This window comes from Canis lupus, chromosome 8 (genome assembly GCF_003254725.2).
Source record: "Canis lupus dingo isolate Sandy chromosome 8, ASM325472v2, whole genome shotgun sequence".
Taxonomy (NCBI): domain Eukaryota; kingdom Metazoa; phylum Chordata; class Mammalia; order Carnivora; family Canidae; genus Canis; species Canis lupus.
This window is the reverse complement of record NC_064250.1, coordinates 32749816-32764663: the sequence shown is the minus strand read 5'-3', so window position 1 is coordinate 32764663 and position 14848 is coordinate 32749816. Positions and strand designations below refer to the sequence as shown.

General features: G+C 43.3%; 1 long non-coding RNA gene across 2 annotated transcripts in view; it reads left to right on the top strand.

Moving 5' to 3' along the window:
* Positions 1 to 14848, top strand: part of LOC125755574 (uncharacterized) — a 43886-nt gene that overhangs the window by 13796 nt on the left and 15242 nt on the right. The window contains exons 2-3 of one of the 2 annotated variants that reach the window (XR_007412359.1): positions 11215 to 11277; positions 12658 to 12766. This is a non-coding gene — a long non-coding RNA (uncharacterized LOC125755574). Of the gene's footprint in view, positions 1 to 11214; positions 11319 to 12657; positions 12767 to 14848 lie in introns of both variants that reach the window. The other variant, XR_007412360.1, reaches the window with a different exon arrangement.

The following is a 14848-nucleotide window of genomic DNA, read 5'->3' as shown; positions in this document are numbered from 1 at the left end:
AACCACTCCCAGAGGTTTATTGCACTAACTGGTGCCCGACTTATATTCATGTATAGTCATGAGAAACAGCGGTGGAGAACACCTAAGGCTCAAGTGCATAGTGAGTTAGCAATAGATGTAATCACAAGACCCAAGAATTCCCAGCTTTCATTCCCTGGCTCCAGCAATGGGACTGCACATGTGAAATCATCCTTTTTACTGATTACTGAGTCCTCCTTTACAAAAATTTTTCTCTGGGTACTTGTCTCCATTTCTGAGGCCAAGTGCACGGAAGAATCATGAATGCCACCTCGTCTGCTGTGCGAGAGGTTTACTCTCCACATCTGCAGTGACATGCATGGCCCGTGTTCCCCTTCTGTGATGTCCCAGAGCTAGATCCAAAGACTGCTACTGCCTTACTGCTTATATAAGAAAATCTTTATCTTGGCTTTACAATTAACCCAGGAGTGCTCCATGGCAATACTGATGAGTTTGGAGAGACAACCAGAAGTCTGGGGGAAATGCGTATGAATTTCTTTTTTTACAAGTGGATGGTAGGGGACCCCTGGGTGGCGTCGCTGTTTGGCGCCTGCCTTTGGCCCAGGGTGCGATCCTGGAGACCCGGGATCGAATCCCACGTCGGGCTCCCGGTGCATGGAGCCTGCTTCTCCCTCTGCCTGTGTCTCTGCCTCTTTCTCTCTCTCTCTCTGTGACTATCATAAATAAATAAAAATTTTAAAAAATTTAAAAGTGGATGGTAGGGGATCCCTGGGTGGCTCAGCAGTTTAGGGCCTGCCTTTAGCCCAGGGTGTGATCCCGGAGTCCCCAGATCGAGTCCCACGTCGGGCTCCCAGCATGGAGCCTGCTTCTCCCTCTTCCTGTGTCTCTGCCTCTGTGTGTGTGTGTGTGTCTCATGAATGAATAAATAAAATCTTTAACAAATAAATAAATAAATGTGGATGGTAAAATTGATAACACTGAATCCAATCCCATTAAAATGGGTTGTAAAAAAAAAGAAATAAAGTTTCCATGCTGCTAAGCTGCTTTTATGTGGCAGTGGCATCTCTGCCTGCAGCGTGCATGTTTGTGATGCTTCCTTTCCAAATCAAGCGGGAGCAAAGGTAGACCTGGGGTCTCCTGTCCCCACTCACCAGTTTTCCAAGAGAGAGACCCACCAACTCAATCTCTCTCTGACGAAGAGACTCTAGAGCCTTCAGATGGGAAAAAGGGAAAGTTTAATCAAGCACAGTTTCACAAATACGGATGACTCATTGTGAAGTCCACACCGCAGAAAGCCGCCAGCGGGAACACATGATGCTGACCTAGTTTGCCAGAAGAGGATTTACTTTTTTTGGTGGTTGTGAATTTTTCGTCTTTATGAAGGGAGAGGAATTTAATTAACATTAGTTCTTAAGGAAGCCAGAGGCAGATCACTGAGGGTAGAGCCCAGTCCCCTCTGTCCTCCCCCTCCCCGGCCTCCCCAGGCCACTGGGCCTTGGCCCCAACCTTCGAAACCCTCATCTGTCCCCTGAAGTGGCAGATTTCCTTAACCTTTGACCTAAATTGTATCCGAACCTTCGTCTTGAGGAAGGAAAGTTTTGAACATTAAGCCACTAAAGACTTCAAAAGCCCCGGATTTACGTCCCGCTCTTTAGCAAGAATCCCAATACCCTTGTCTATGACCAGCACGTAAAGCGGAACCTGTTCATCCCAGTGCGAGCAGTGATACTCGAGGTGAAGGATTTGGTTTGGTTTCTTCTTTCTATTCACAGGATAAATGTGAACACAGCTTAAGACTCTCATTTCTCCCTCCCTGAAAGCACCTTAGAGGCATTTTATAAAAGTAAGTCCTGTGAGGATTTATGGGTCCAAATTTTAAAAGTCCCAAAGTTAGACTATCTGGTGATCTTTTTAGAACAGGTTGCATTTGAAGCATCCATGGCTGTTTTAATGGACTGCCCGCTATACTCCCAACGAAATTCATGGGGGATTTGCACTTAACCATAAACACACCCAGATGAGGGCATGCCTCAAAGAGAATATTGGAAGGGCAGAGTAAGTCTGAGAGGATTAACAGCAAAATAAAACCCAGATTAAATCAAATAACCAAAGAAAAATTAGTAGGACAAGAAAGATTTTGATGTTTGTAACAGGGAAAGGCTGACCTCAGTGTGTTGACAAACTAGAAGTACCCGGCAGACTTAAATCAAAGTCCAAAACTAACTTTGATTTATATTTGAAATTCTTCCGACTTGCTCTTTAAAAAAATCATTTACATTAGTTTTATTTGTCCTGTCAGTTAAAGTAACCGAGGCTGCCAAAACACTGTCATTTCTTATAACTGATTACTCTCCCTTCCCATGGCTGTCATATGTGTCTCAACTGCATTTGTCTTTGGAATGTTGTTCCTTTATTGCCTTTTGTGGGACCTGTCTTACTCTGGCATTTTTACCGCGGTAGACACATTGCTATATTACAGTAGGCCAAAGGTCATCTACACAGCCATCAAGTCTAAGAATGATTTTTTGGTTAATAAAACTAATTTTCTTAGCCAAGGGCTGCTTGCTGTGAGAAGGAGTTATATTTGCCAGGTCATGTTTTCTAGAAAGTGATAGAATGCCAGCCGTTAAACTATAATTGATGGTGCTACAGTAGTTTGTCCAAAAACAAAACATTCCCTTTCCAACATGTGGATTTTAAGTATGGTAGGAAATCTGAGGTTCTGTGTTAGATGACACAATGGAGTAAATATGCGTTTTGGGAGAATGTATAGCAAGTGTTATTTTCCTCCTGGCTCAGAAAGCACCTAGACAGAGAGAACAGAGTGGGGAGTGCTGATTAAGAGCCAGGATTTGGAGCCTCGGAGATGTGGAATAAAAAACTGCCTTCATCATTGACAGTGACCTTAGACAATTTAATAAACTCTCAGCCTTGGCTTTTTCATCTGTAAAATGGGCATGTCGGTAGTACCTGCCTCCTAGATTTATTTGGAGGATGAAATAGTATATGCCTAAAAGTGCTTAACTCCATGAAGTGTATGGGTCAGTGTAGGCTGCTTATGCTACAGAACACACTGCCTCATATTCCCCTGGGCCTAAAACAATGAGATAGTTCTTATTTATGCTACACGTCCATGTAGGTTAGTGGCGGGGTGGGGGGTCTGCTCATGACAGTCACTCAGGAATCCAGCAACATCTTGGACCTCATTGGTCCCATGCAGAGGGGAAAAGGGCTCTAGGGATTTCATGCCAGCGATCTGAGGCTCAGCCTAGACGTGACACATATCACTTCTCATCAAACTCATTGGCAGGAACCAGCCGTATGACCCCACCTATTCAGAAAGGCATATGCTCAGGAGGCAGACAGCGGGAAATACTTGGTGAACAGCACTAATGACTACAACAAAATTGTGTAAATACATACATACACCTATGTGTACAGATGTTTATCCATACATAGAGATGTGTATATGTTGTGTGTGTGTACACACACGCGCACAAAGAGAATTCCCAGTTCACTCTCTTTCCCCAGATGGAAATTCCCCAGGGGGGAATTACTTGAGGAGATCAGTAGCCCAGCAGGCCACAGTAACCACAGTCAGGACAGCAGAACAAGCCTCGGGCAGGAGGGGCCGCTGTCCTGAAAGCCGCAGGCAACCTGAGGCAAGAGAGGCGCTCAAATGGAAACTTAACGCACCTGGGTCCCTTTTCAAGGGCAGAGCTTCCCTCACTCCACAAGGAAGCAGCCCTTCCATCATTCTTATTAGGCATTCAGGGGAACGGAAGTATTTGAAATAATCTTTTCTTTCAGTAAGTCTATGCGGAACACGCAAAGTACTTGACAAGACAGTGAAGAGTCTGTATGGGTGACCTCATCCAACAGGCCACAGAGGATAGCAGCTTCTAGGTGGTAGGACACTCAGCTGCGGTCAGGGGACTAAGGCGAAATCCGCACTGAATGTGACTCTTGGCAAGACACCCTTCAACTCTGGAATCCTCAGTGTCCTCCCGTGTGCGGAGGGTGGGATAGGACCCGGCTTGACAGGAGTTTGGGTCGCAGAGCACAGATGAGATGACTGTGACTCCAAAGCACATGGCGGAACCGCTGTCCACAGTAGACACGCACGAGCCTTCGTCTGTCCATTTGTTCATTCAGTCCACTCCTCAGGGGTCATGGATCATTCCTTGTGCTCCTTAGGAAGTGCAATGTTCTATTCATAGAACCAATAGAACCAATGCTGGTTCTATTCATAACAGCATTTTCAGAAGTAGAGTTTCCCAAATAAACTCTAGTTATGTAGTGATGTGCACACAATGGTACAAACACCGAGGGCCTCCTTGGCAGGTGCAGAGATCTGAGCTATCAAAGTGTCCCTGGGCTCCTCACCACAGGTCAGAATTGCCTTCCCAACCCGACTGATGGGTCAGAACTAATCAGAGGTGGCCCTGGCTAATTGGCAAGATGCCAACTTAATCTGCTCCACTGTCCTCTCTTGGGTCTGAGCCGTGGTGCCTATCCCAGGATAGCCATTTCCCTGGGGATACCCAGCACCTTCTAGAACACAGGGCTCGGCAGAAAGAGTCTGGGGCTAGAACTGGCAAGACCCAGGTCCAGATCCTGATTCTGCTGCTGAGTGACCTCATTCAACCCACTTCATGAACTCCCTCGCCCTCGGTTTCCTTTGGTGTAAATGTGGGATCTGAATTAGGTTGCTGGTTTTCAAACCTTCTTTCCCCTCATCTTCAGAACCCAAGGCAATCCTGTGGTCCCCGAGGTCCCCGAGGCAGAACAAACACCAGCAGAGCTGCTCTGGATTCCAGTGGGATGAGCTCCAAGGTCTCTCTTGACCACATCCTTTGCAGTAATCATTTCTCACTCTGTGAGAAGCTTCTTCAGCTCCCTGTGTTTCTTTCATCACACAGGTTTCTGGTGCCTGGAAGTCAGAGAACACCCCATTATGTGGAGACTTACAAGCCTTTATTAGGATGAGAGGGGGCTCACACATAAAGCCACTGCCCCCTTTGTTGTGAATTGAGTGGTCACTTTGCCTTCAGCCACCTCTGAAGGATGTGAGGGAACAGAATCTAGACAGAAAAGATGAGGCTACGGAGAAACAACTGCCCTGAGACCTGAGTCAGAGGCAGGATGAGAACAGCTTCGACCCCAGCAACTCATCTGCACCAGGATCACGTCAAGAAGGCCTCAAGGACCAGGGGGTTATGGAGAGGAGGCCCCTGGGGCTGGCCACAGCACAGCCAGGCTACAGCAACCCTTCCTCCCAGGTGCTTATACTTGCTACCTCAGGGAGCCAGTTTGAGGTAGGAGGAAAGACAAAGGAATGTGACCTCACTTGTGGAGGGGAGCAAGGTGGTGGCATCATAACGGTCAACTTGTTCTCTTCGGAGGGGGAACACTTACCCCCATGCTCAACTGGCCCTTTTCTCCTCATGGCTCTGGAAGCCGGCTGTGGAGGTAGCATGCGCTGGGCAGCCACACCAACAGCCAATGTGCTTTGAACATTTACTTCAGACAAGCCCTGTGCTTGACAATGGGCACATGTTATTTTAAGTAAGCCCTATGCCCAACGTGGGGCTCGAACTCACCACCCCCGGATCCAGAGTCTGCACTATGCTGACTGAGCCAGTCGGGCACTTGCACACCTGATTTCAGTTCATCGTTAACAACCTTCTGAGGCTGTCACCCTAACATCTCTAGATGAGGAAACAGTGTTAGAAATTAGGAATTAAGAAATTTCACACAGACCCAAAATTCAAACTTCACATATATCTGATTGGAACTCTTGTACTTTTATTTTTTTCATCGTTTTCATCTCTTCGCTCTCTTCTCTCCTTTTTTTCCCCTACTTAAACCCATCTTTGGCTTTCCAGCACCTATAGAGAGAAGTCCAGCCCCCTCAGTCTTGCTTCCCAAGCATCTTTCTAATAACGCCACATCCTTCGCAGATTCATTCGGCTGCCACCACATCACCAAGTACAGCACCAGCTGCCCCACTTCTTGCTCTTTCCCAAACATGACCTGTGCCCTCTGTTTCTGTGTCTTTGCCCATGCTCTTTCTTGTACCCGGAACTCCCTTTCCGTGTTCATTTGTTTGTTGATTCCACATAGATTGAGCTCCTCTTGTGTGCCAGGCTCTGGGGTTACGGAGGGCAATAAATCCAGGTCTCTGACCTCAACCAGTTTACAGTCTGGTGGGACACACAGAGAGAGGCATCAGGAAATTACATACCAAGGGGGGTGGGCACATTGTGAGCTCACTGGGGAGAACGAACTCGGATTTTGGGGGTAGGGAGGGGGTGCAGGGAATGATCATTCACATCAAGGGGTTTTTCACAGGAGGTAATGCCTGAGTTCAGGATTGAAGAATGTTCCTAGACGTGCAAGAGGGAATGAGAGAACTGGTGAAGATGTGAAAATAATTTGAAACTTTCAAATGGGTAAAGTGAGAATAAGGGAGGAGGAGTGACAGATGAGGCTGGAAGGGGCTTTCGGATCTTGGAAAGGATTTTGGACTCATAACTTGGAAAAAATGGACAGCTACTGTGGGATTTCTGTACTTAAGGGAGGAAACAACAATCATATTTGCAGCTTTGGTTAAATCAATTTGAAAATAGTTTAGGGAAGATGCCAGAAATCTAAACATTTCCAAGACTTGAGTAAAGCTGGTCAAAAGTAAGAAAACACATGAGAAAGTTGTTCATGTCCTCAAAGAAATATATTTCCTCCCATTTTCTTGAAGACATTGTGACCTTAATTTATCTTTTTGTTTTTCATTAGTTTTATTTTTTAATAGATATAATAAATGAATAAAAGGAACATTTTACTCTCCTCTTAGCCATTAAGAGTTACTAACAGTAAATACTTTGATGAGTGGCAATGCTTTGATTTCTTGCCTCAGTGGGGAAGAACATGGGGCAGGAGCTGAAGTGAGCTCTGGTAAGCAGGCCCCAACTGAGGGGTGCAGCCCCCACTCAGGGCCAGCTGACTGTTGCCATGCAAGAGTATGAGACAAATCTAGACCTCCGCGTTTTCAAAGAAATCTTGAGATCAAAATTTTTATTGTAAAAATATGCCAATTTTAAATTAAACAAAATAAACATACCAGTCAAATTAAGGTTGCAAGATTAAGCAAACATAAGTACAGGACACTGTTAAATTTGAATTTCAGATAAACAATGAATGAGTAAAAATACATCCCAATTATTGCCTGAGACATAATAAAACATGATTTATTGTTTATCTAAAATCAAATTTAACTGGTGTCAAACAGAGCTTACACATGGATCACATTAGGTATGTGAGCTACCAGTTGGCGGCCTGTAGCATCGATCAGTGGTTCTGGACTATTCCTGAAGAGTGCCACTTTTTTGTTTTTTTGGGTTTTTTTGTATATTTTTTTATTGGAGTTCAGTTTGCCAACATATAGCATAACATCCAGTGCTCATCCTGTCAAGTGCCCCCCTCAGTGCCCGTCACCCAGTCACCCCAACCCCCCACCCACCTCCCCTTCCACTATCCCTTCTTCGTTTCCCAGACTTAGAAGTTTCTCAAGTTCTGTCACCCTCTCTGATATTTCCTACTCATTTTCTCTCCTTTACCCTATAATTCCTTTCACTATTTCTTATATTCCCCGTATGAATGAAACCATATAATGTTTGTCCTTCTCTGATTGACTTACTTTACTCAGCATAATACCCTCCAGTTCCATCCACGTTGAAGCAAATGGTGGGTATTTGTCGTTTCTAATGGCTGAGGAATATTCCATTATAAACATAGACCACATCTTCTTTATCCATTCATCTGTCAATGGACACCGAGCCTCGTTCCACAGTTTGGCTATTGTGGACATTGCTGCTATAAACATCGGGGTGCAGGTGTCCTGGTGTTTCATTGCATCTGTATCTTTGGGGTAAATCCCCAGCAGTGCAATTGCTGGGTCGTAGGGCAGGTCTATTTTTAACTCTTTGAGGAACCTCCACACACTTTTCCAGAGTGGGTGTACTATGTTTTCATAGCAAACAGCTCATGTCAACATGTTCATTATGATGAAATAAAAAACTCATAGATGATACAATCTATCTACGTGCAGTATTTTTTAAATCAACATAATGCCCTAATTATAAGATAAAGAAGAAATAAAAAGAAAATTATTTCAACAGTCAATTGCTTTGGCAGCACAATATTGACTGTCTGGCAGGACATTCGAGGGACATGTGGCTGCCCCAGGTACTGCAGGGTGTCTGGACCCTGATAATTAAATGCTTGCACTGCCTCACGATCTTCAAGATAACAAAAAGTACCCCCCACCCTGGTCACCTTTCCCAAATGCCCCCTAGGTGGGGTGCTGTTCCCAGTAATGAACACCAGTTACAGAAAGGATTGGTGTTGTGGAGGGGAGAGGCAGAAAATGGCCCTTGAGGCTGGGAGCACAGGTGGCTGCTTTTATCTAAGGGAGAAATGGCTGGGGAATCAACTGGAAGTTAGGTAGTAGGGAGGAAAGAAAGAGTCAAATGGAACCATTCAAATAGGGAATACAGGTGTAGGACTTTACTTCAGAATCAATCAATGAATTCCATTTATTGAGCTTGAGATTTCTATAGGAGATCTAAGAGTTACCATCTGCTTGGCTACGGAAGTGTGTGTGTGTGTGTGTGTGTGTGATATTCTGAGGTCTAAGGTGGACCCAGAAATTTGGGAATGAGCAGCATATCATCTACACACACAGAAGTCATGGGAATGGGTGAGATCCCTCACTGGGAGACTGCAGAGTAAGAGATGATATGGTCCACAGATAATAGCTCTGGAAAACACCAACTTTTATAAGATGCCAAGCCTCTATCATGGAGGGGTAAAGCAGTTTCCAGAAAGAAATTGGGGAATCTAGGAGAAAGTAGTATAATAAAAGGTATGACATAGAGAGATGTATGAGGCCAACTCTGCATAGACAACCTACAGAGAGGACAACAAGATAAGAGTTGAACAAATGTCCAATCAAAAGATCCCCGGTGGCCTGACTGCAGTTTCACCACTGTGCTAAGTGTGGAAGCCTGCTTAGGGTTGAGGAGGAAATGCAGATAAGGTGTGCAAGGTGTGCAGACCACTCTTTCCAGGGTCATGGCTATGAAGGAGTATGAGAGTCTATTCACCTATTTTCTTTTTAAGATTTTTTTAAAAATAATCTCAAAATCCAATGTGGGGCTTGAATTCACAACCCTGAGATCAAGAGTCATATGCTCCACCAACTGAGCCAGCCAGACATTCCAATCCTCTTCACCTTTAAGGTCCTCCTCATATGAGGTCTCTGAAGTTTCTCTTCCCATCTGTATTTCTCAGGCTGCTTTTGTGGGTAAGTATCAGAAAACTGAACTCAAACTGGCTTAAAAAGTAAAATCCAGTAGTGGCCTAAAGGATACTGAAAAAGGTTCAGCATGGACTTCAGGCATAGTTTGATCAGGGCTTTGGATCCAATTCTCTCAGTTCTTTCCCTTTGTGACTTTCCTATCTTATTTATTTATTTAAAAATATGTATTCAGTAGGGGTGCCTGCCTGGGTCAGTCGGTTGAGTGTCCACCTCTTGATTTCGGCTGAAGTTATGATCTCAAGGTCCTGTATGTATGCTCTCTCTGTCTCTCTACAATAAATAAATAGATTTTTAAAATAACTTTCTCTGTTTTTGTGATATGACAGTAAGCAAAACTAATTGAAGGTCCCTGCCCTTGTGGAACAGGCATTCAAATAGGAGAAGATACATATTTTTTAAAAGTGTATATATGTATGTATGTATGTATTTTATACTTATATATTTATATTTTATATACATAAATTTTACACATATATAAATCATCTATCATGTTAAATGATGACAAAGCCTATGGAGAAATAAAAACATAATGCAGGTGGAGGATGATTGGGAGTGCAGGAAGTGGTGGGTAGTAGTTTGTGTAGGTGATCAGGGAGCCTTCATCAAGAAAATGGCATTTGAGCAAAAGCCATGAAGATGTAAGAGAGACATGTGGATGGCTTGGGGAAGAGTGTTCCAGGCATAAGAAACAACCAGCACAAAGATCCTGAGCAGGAATATTCCCTGCATGTTTAAACAGAATCGGGAGGCCAAGATAGCTGAAGTGGAGTGAGTAAGGGATTAGCAGTTGAGTATTAGATCATGGAAGTAACAGAGGGCCAAGTCACATGGGCCACTATAAGGGCTTTTCATCGGCAGGGCTTTGAGTTAAAGAGTAAATGATCCAACTCAAGTTTAAGAGGATCTCTGTGGCTGCTGTGTTGAAAGTAGACTGTAGAGAAGTGAGGATGGAATCTAGGAAACCAGTTAGTAGACTCAAAAGAGTCTGTTGATCTTGGCAAGAAATAATATGGCAGGACCAGGGTGGTAGTAGGGGAAGTGATGAGACATGGTGAGATTCGGGAAAGAATCTGAATATAAAGCTAACAGGATTTCCTGACAGATAGGATGTGAGACATGATGGAAGAGTCAAGAATGTCTTCAAAATTTTTGGCTTAGCCGGTCTGGGGAGGAAGATCCAGTCTTAGGTTTCAGACATGTGGAATTTTAGAAGTCTATTGGACACCAGGTGAAGATGTCAAGTAAGCAGAGGGATCTGAATCTACATTTGGGAGAGAAGTCTAGACTGGCAAGATACATTTCAAAATTGTTGGCATACAGATAATACTTAAAGCCATACAACTGGATGAATCAGCAAGGAAGCCAAAGTAGGTAGAGAAGAGAAGACCAAATGGAACCACAGGGCCCTCAAAACCAAGAGGTCTGAGAGAAAAAGGGAAGGGCAAAGGAGACTTGTGATGGAAAGAAAATGGAAGGAAGGGTGGAATTTTCAAACAAAAGTCGTAAGTTTCCATCCGAGTGCATCAGTTTAGGTTCCTTGAACCAGTCCCTACAGCCAATGAAAATAAGAGTCTGGTTTTGAGCTAATCATCTGCCAGGAGTCTTGGAGTGGGTTGTACTTGTGAAGACTCATCCCTGGCACCAAAATGGGAAACAATCCCTTAGGGTCCCACCCAAAGGAAGAACTGAATATTTGGAAGCAGCCAATAAAGTGAGTCTATGACCTTTCCACACATTCTCCAGGAGGAATTGATCATTTGCTCTGATATAGTCTCAGATTCTTTCATTCATAGTGATAACTTCAGAGTTATTATACTGTTACACAGTTGGCTATCTTATTTACCAATTTCTCTCAGGTTGTTAGCTCCTTCAAGAGGAACCATGGGGTGTTCATCTTTGAACCCGAGGACCAAGCCCAAGTGAGTATGTGTTGAAGTGAGTTAACTGTGAACGCACAAAGGTATGTAAATTTTTGGTCTTTCCATGTCAGCTCCTGGGTGATCTGAAGCCTTAAAAGGAAAAAATTTAAAACTTTGAATAGCTTTATCTCTCTGTTACATAACCACATGGACCTTCACCTGGCTAATCTGCCTTTATGAAGCTATTTCTTAATGAATATAGCTGCAAGAACAAATACCTTTGAGACAAGGAACTCTAAAAGACATTTTTGGTAATTGAATACACACAGCTAATGGCTGAGAGTTCAAGTGGTTAAAAGACCTATAAATTCATTGTATATATCGTGTGTGTGTGTGTGTGTCTGTGTGTGTAAAGAGAGTTTATGAGAACTGATTAAAACTCAAATGATAATGTAGTTGGCCAAAGACAGTATAGTGCACCAAGAAAGTAAAATCCTTAGAAGGAAATCAAATGGATGGGCATATGCTCTCTGTGCAGTTATGATTTTTTTGGACATGATTTGTCCCATGGCATATCGGAATCTTTACAGTGAACTGTATTATTATGGAATTCTAATTAATTATATGTTTGGCCCCAGTAAAGCAACATAGACCTTCTCAAAACAGTATAAATATAAAAAAATTTTTTTCCGCCCAGTATTTGAGTGAAAAAAAAAAGAATGACAAAAAGTAAACACCCAAAATATTATAAAATATATTCATTCAATCTATCATGGACATTACACTTTTTTGGAAAGATTTTCCATTGTTACCTCCTCCCATAGACATATCAGTATATATTCATCTACATGGGTATTTTCAGAAATTTAAGCATTAATATAACTTCTTTAAATTCTAAAAGATTCCAAAGGTTTACTTGTTTGCTTGTTTGTTTTTAGAAGATAATGGGAGGATACTGAAACAGTCCCTTTGAATCTTGAAGGCATTTGATGCAACAAAATATTTGATTCTTATCAATAAATTGTCAGTATTTAAAATTTCCTTTTGAAGGCAAATTCTTTAGTTCTTATGAAAAGCATTGATCATACGGATTAAGACAAAGAAGTGCTAGTCACTGCTACGGAATCTATCAGCTCAACCTGTACGGGGTGCTCGGCAACTCTTGGATTATTGAGCAAGTTACTAATTTTGTTAGGCTAGACTCTTCACAGTGAAATAAAAAAGAGGGCGCATCTGAAAAACCAGATAGTGTAATGAGTAAGACATTTGGTAAATAAGAGCAATTAAAAATCAAAAACAGCTCACATCTGAAAAAACAGATAATAGAGCAGGTAAGACATTCGGTCAATAGAACCAAATAATTGTGTTGCAAACCTCAACCTGAATCAGCTACCCAGCGTGCAACTCTACGTCAAATGGTTCTTTTCCCCCCTTTACTAGGTCTATCTAGATTCTTGAAAAATGGAGGTAAACTCCAAAGGTCACAAAGAAGTTGCCTGGCAGTGTTCTCCTGACTGGGGTGAAACTAGAAATGCAGTGAGATGAGCAGGTATGTGTACCTTTGGGTTTGTGTTAGAGGGCAGTGGACCTCCCCTCAGCAGCTCTGAGATGAGGGGCCCCATAAAGTAGAGAGGAGCTGGCCAGGAGTTTAAATGGAGAGAGGGCAAGTCGGGTGCAATGGGAAGGCTTGCGTTCTCCCACACAGCACTCTTCCTCTCCATTTGGTGGTGGAGATGGGGGCTCTGTTGTTATGTCGTTATTCTCTGTTCACTTGCAGGGCTATCAGATCTCTTCCTTTTTGCCCTTGAAAATGGCATTAAATAATTCTGTGTGCGTGCATTTGAGAAAGCCAGGGCAATATCCTATTAATCCGCTGAGCCACTTCAACAACTTAAAAATGATCAGAGCACGGTTGATGACCGCGTTGGTCAGCCTGCGAGAGCTTTACAGAAGGCCATTCCATTTAAGGGATCTTCCCTTCTGTGGTCCCCCAGACCTCCTCTGCCCAACAGCTCGGCGGCCTCCCCATGGCCCATTGTAGCCATCCTTCCAGGACGCAGGGGTCAGTTTTGGGGGAGATCGTTGCCTTCTCCCTCCAGGGAGCAACTTCTCTTCGCAAGGATTCTTTTTCCCAGCAAGCAAAGATGACCTGGAAATTTGATAGTGCCAGAGTTACAAACTATACTTTCTCAAGAGAGAAATATTACCTTATAGAAACTAGCTTTTATCCTGCTGAGAAACTGTACTGTGCTCTGGGGATTGTCTCTTATTAGAGCCGTGAGAGCGGAGGAAAGCATGTAGAGCTATCTTCCACAAAAAGGCTGCTGGAATCGTGGATGACCCTGAAAAGAAACTGCAGTGTTACTTGGGAGGAGGTAGGGAAAGACAAAAATGTCAACGTAAGCCAGTACATTCCCAGTGCAGATTGAGCTTGAATACTCTGAAACACACCAGGAGGAAAGTTCGCAAGGTTTCGAAACTCCCGGGTGATGGTGGAGCTCTTGGCTAACTTCCCCGAGCATTAGTCGGCATTATAAATGTCTTTTGAGCCCATGAAGTCCCATAAGAACAAAAAAACGGTTATGGGGATTTTTAGTATTTAATCTGCAGGGGAACTGAAGCCTTTATTTGCCATTTCTCAATGAAAACAAACTTTTATCATATAGAATACGTTGGGGAAGATTGAGAAATCATTTTATAACAAAAAAGGTTTTCAATCAGTTAAATATCATTCATTGAGCACTGATGGTGCTCCGGGCATGGAGACGGGATGGGATTGTGTCATGACTACAAGCCCAGGCCCTACTCTCAGGACACTAACACTCTAGCAGGCAGGACAGGTACAGAGCGAGTGTGATGAGCCCGTCATACCCAACAACTGTCAGCTTAGCGTTTACAGTCTCCTCACTCAAAGGTAACTAAGTACATCCCTTTGTAGGATTTAGTACAGTAGAGAGAATGCATCCCTTAAAATACTCATGGTGCCTTTTTCCCTACAAAACTGCCTTTTGGATAGGCAGGTAGTTGGATGACTTATATTTCTTCTCAGGGAACCGGAAAGCCTCAACCATTCTTATATAATAAATACCTTACAGTGAAGTTAGGTTGTGTCTCAAGAAGCTGTTGTTTTCCTTTTTGGCTTTTCAGACATATTTATTCCCACATCTTCTCCAAATCTGTTTTTTTCTTTAAGTTTTATTTACTTGGGGATCCCTGGGTGGCGCAGTGGTTTGGCGCCTGCCTTTGGCCCAGGGCGATCCTGGAGACCCGCGATCGAATCCCACGTCGGGCTCCCGGTGCATGGAGCCTGCTTCTCCCTCTGCCTGTGTCTCTGCCTTATTCTCTCTCTCTCTGTGTGTGTGACTATCACAAATAAATAAAAATTAAAAAAAAAAGTTTTATTTACTTAAGTAATCTCCACACCCAACATGGGGCTCAAACTCACAACCCCAAGACCAAGAGTCACATGTTCATCTGACTGAGCCAACTAGGTGCCCATCCAAATCTGTTTTTACTCTGATTTCCTTTGTCTTTTTTGAAAAATATGTGTAATGGTGCAGGCAAAATTAGGAATTCCCAAATATCTCATTGTGCCAGTCAGAGGTATAAGATCTACATTTCTAAATAATGA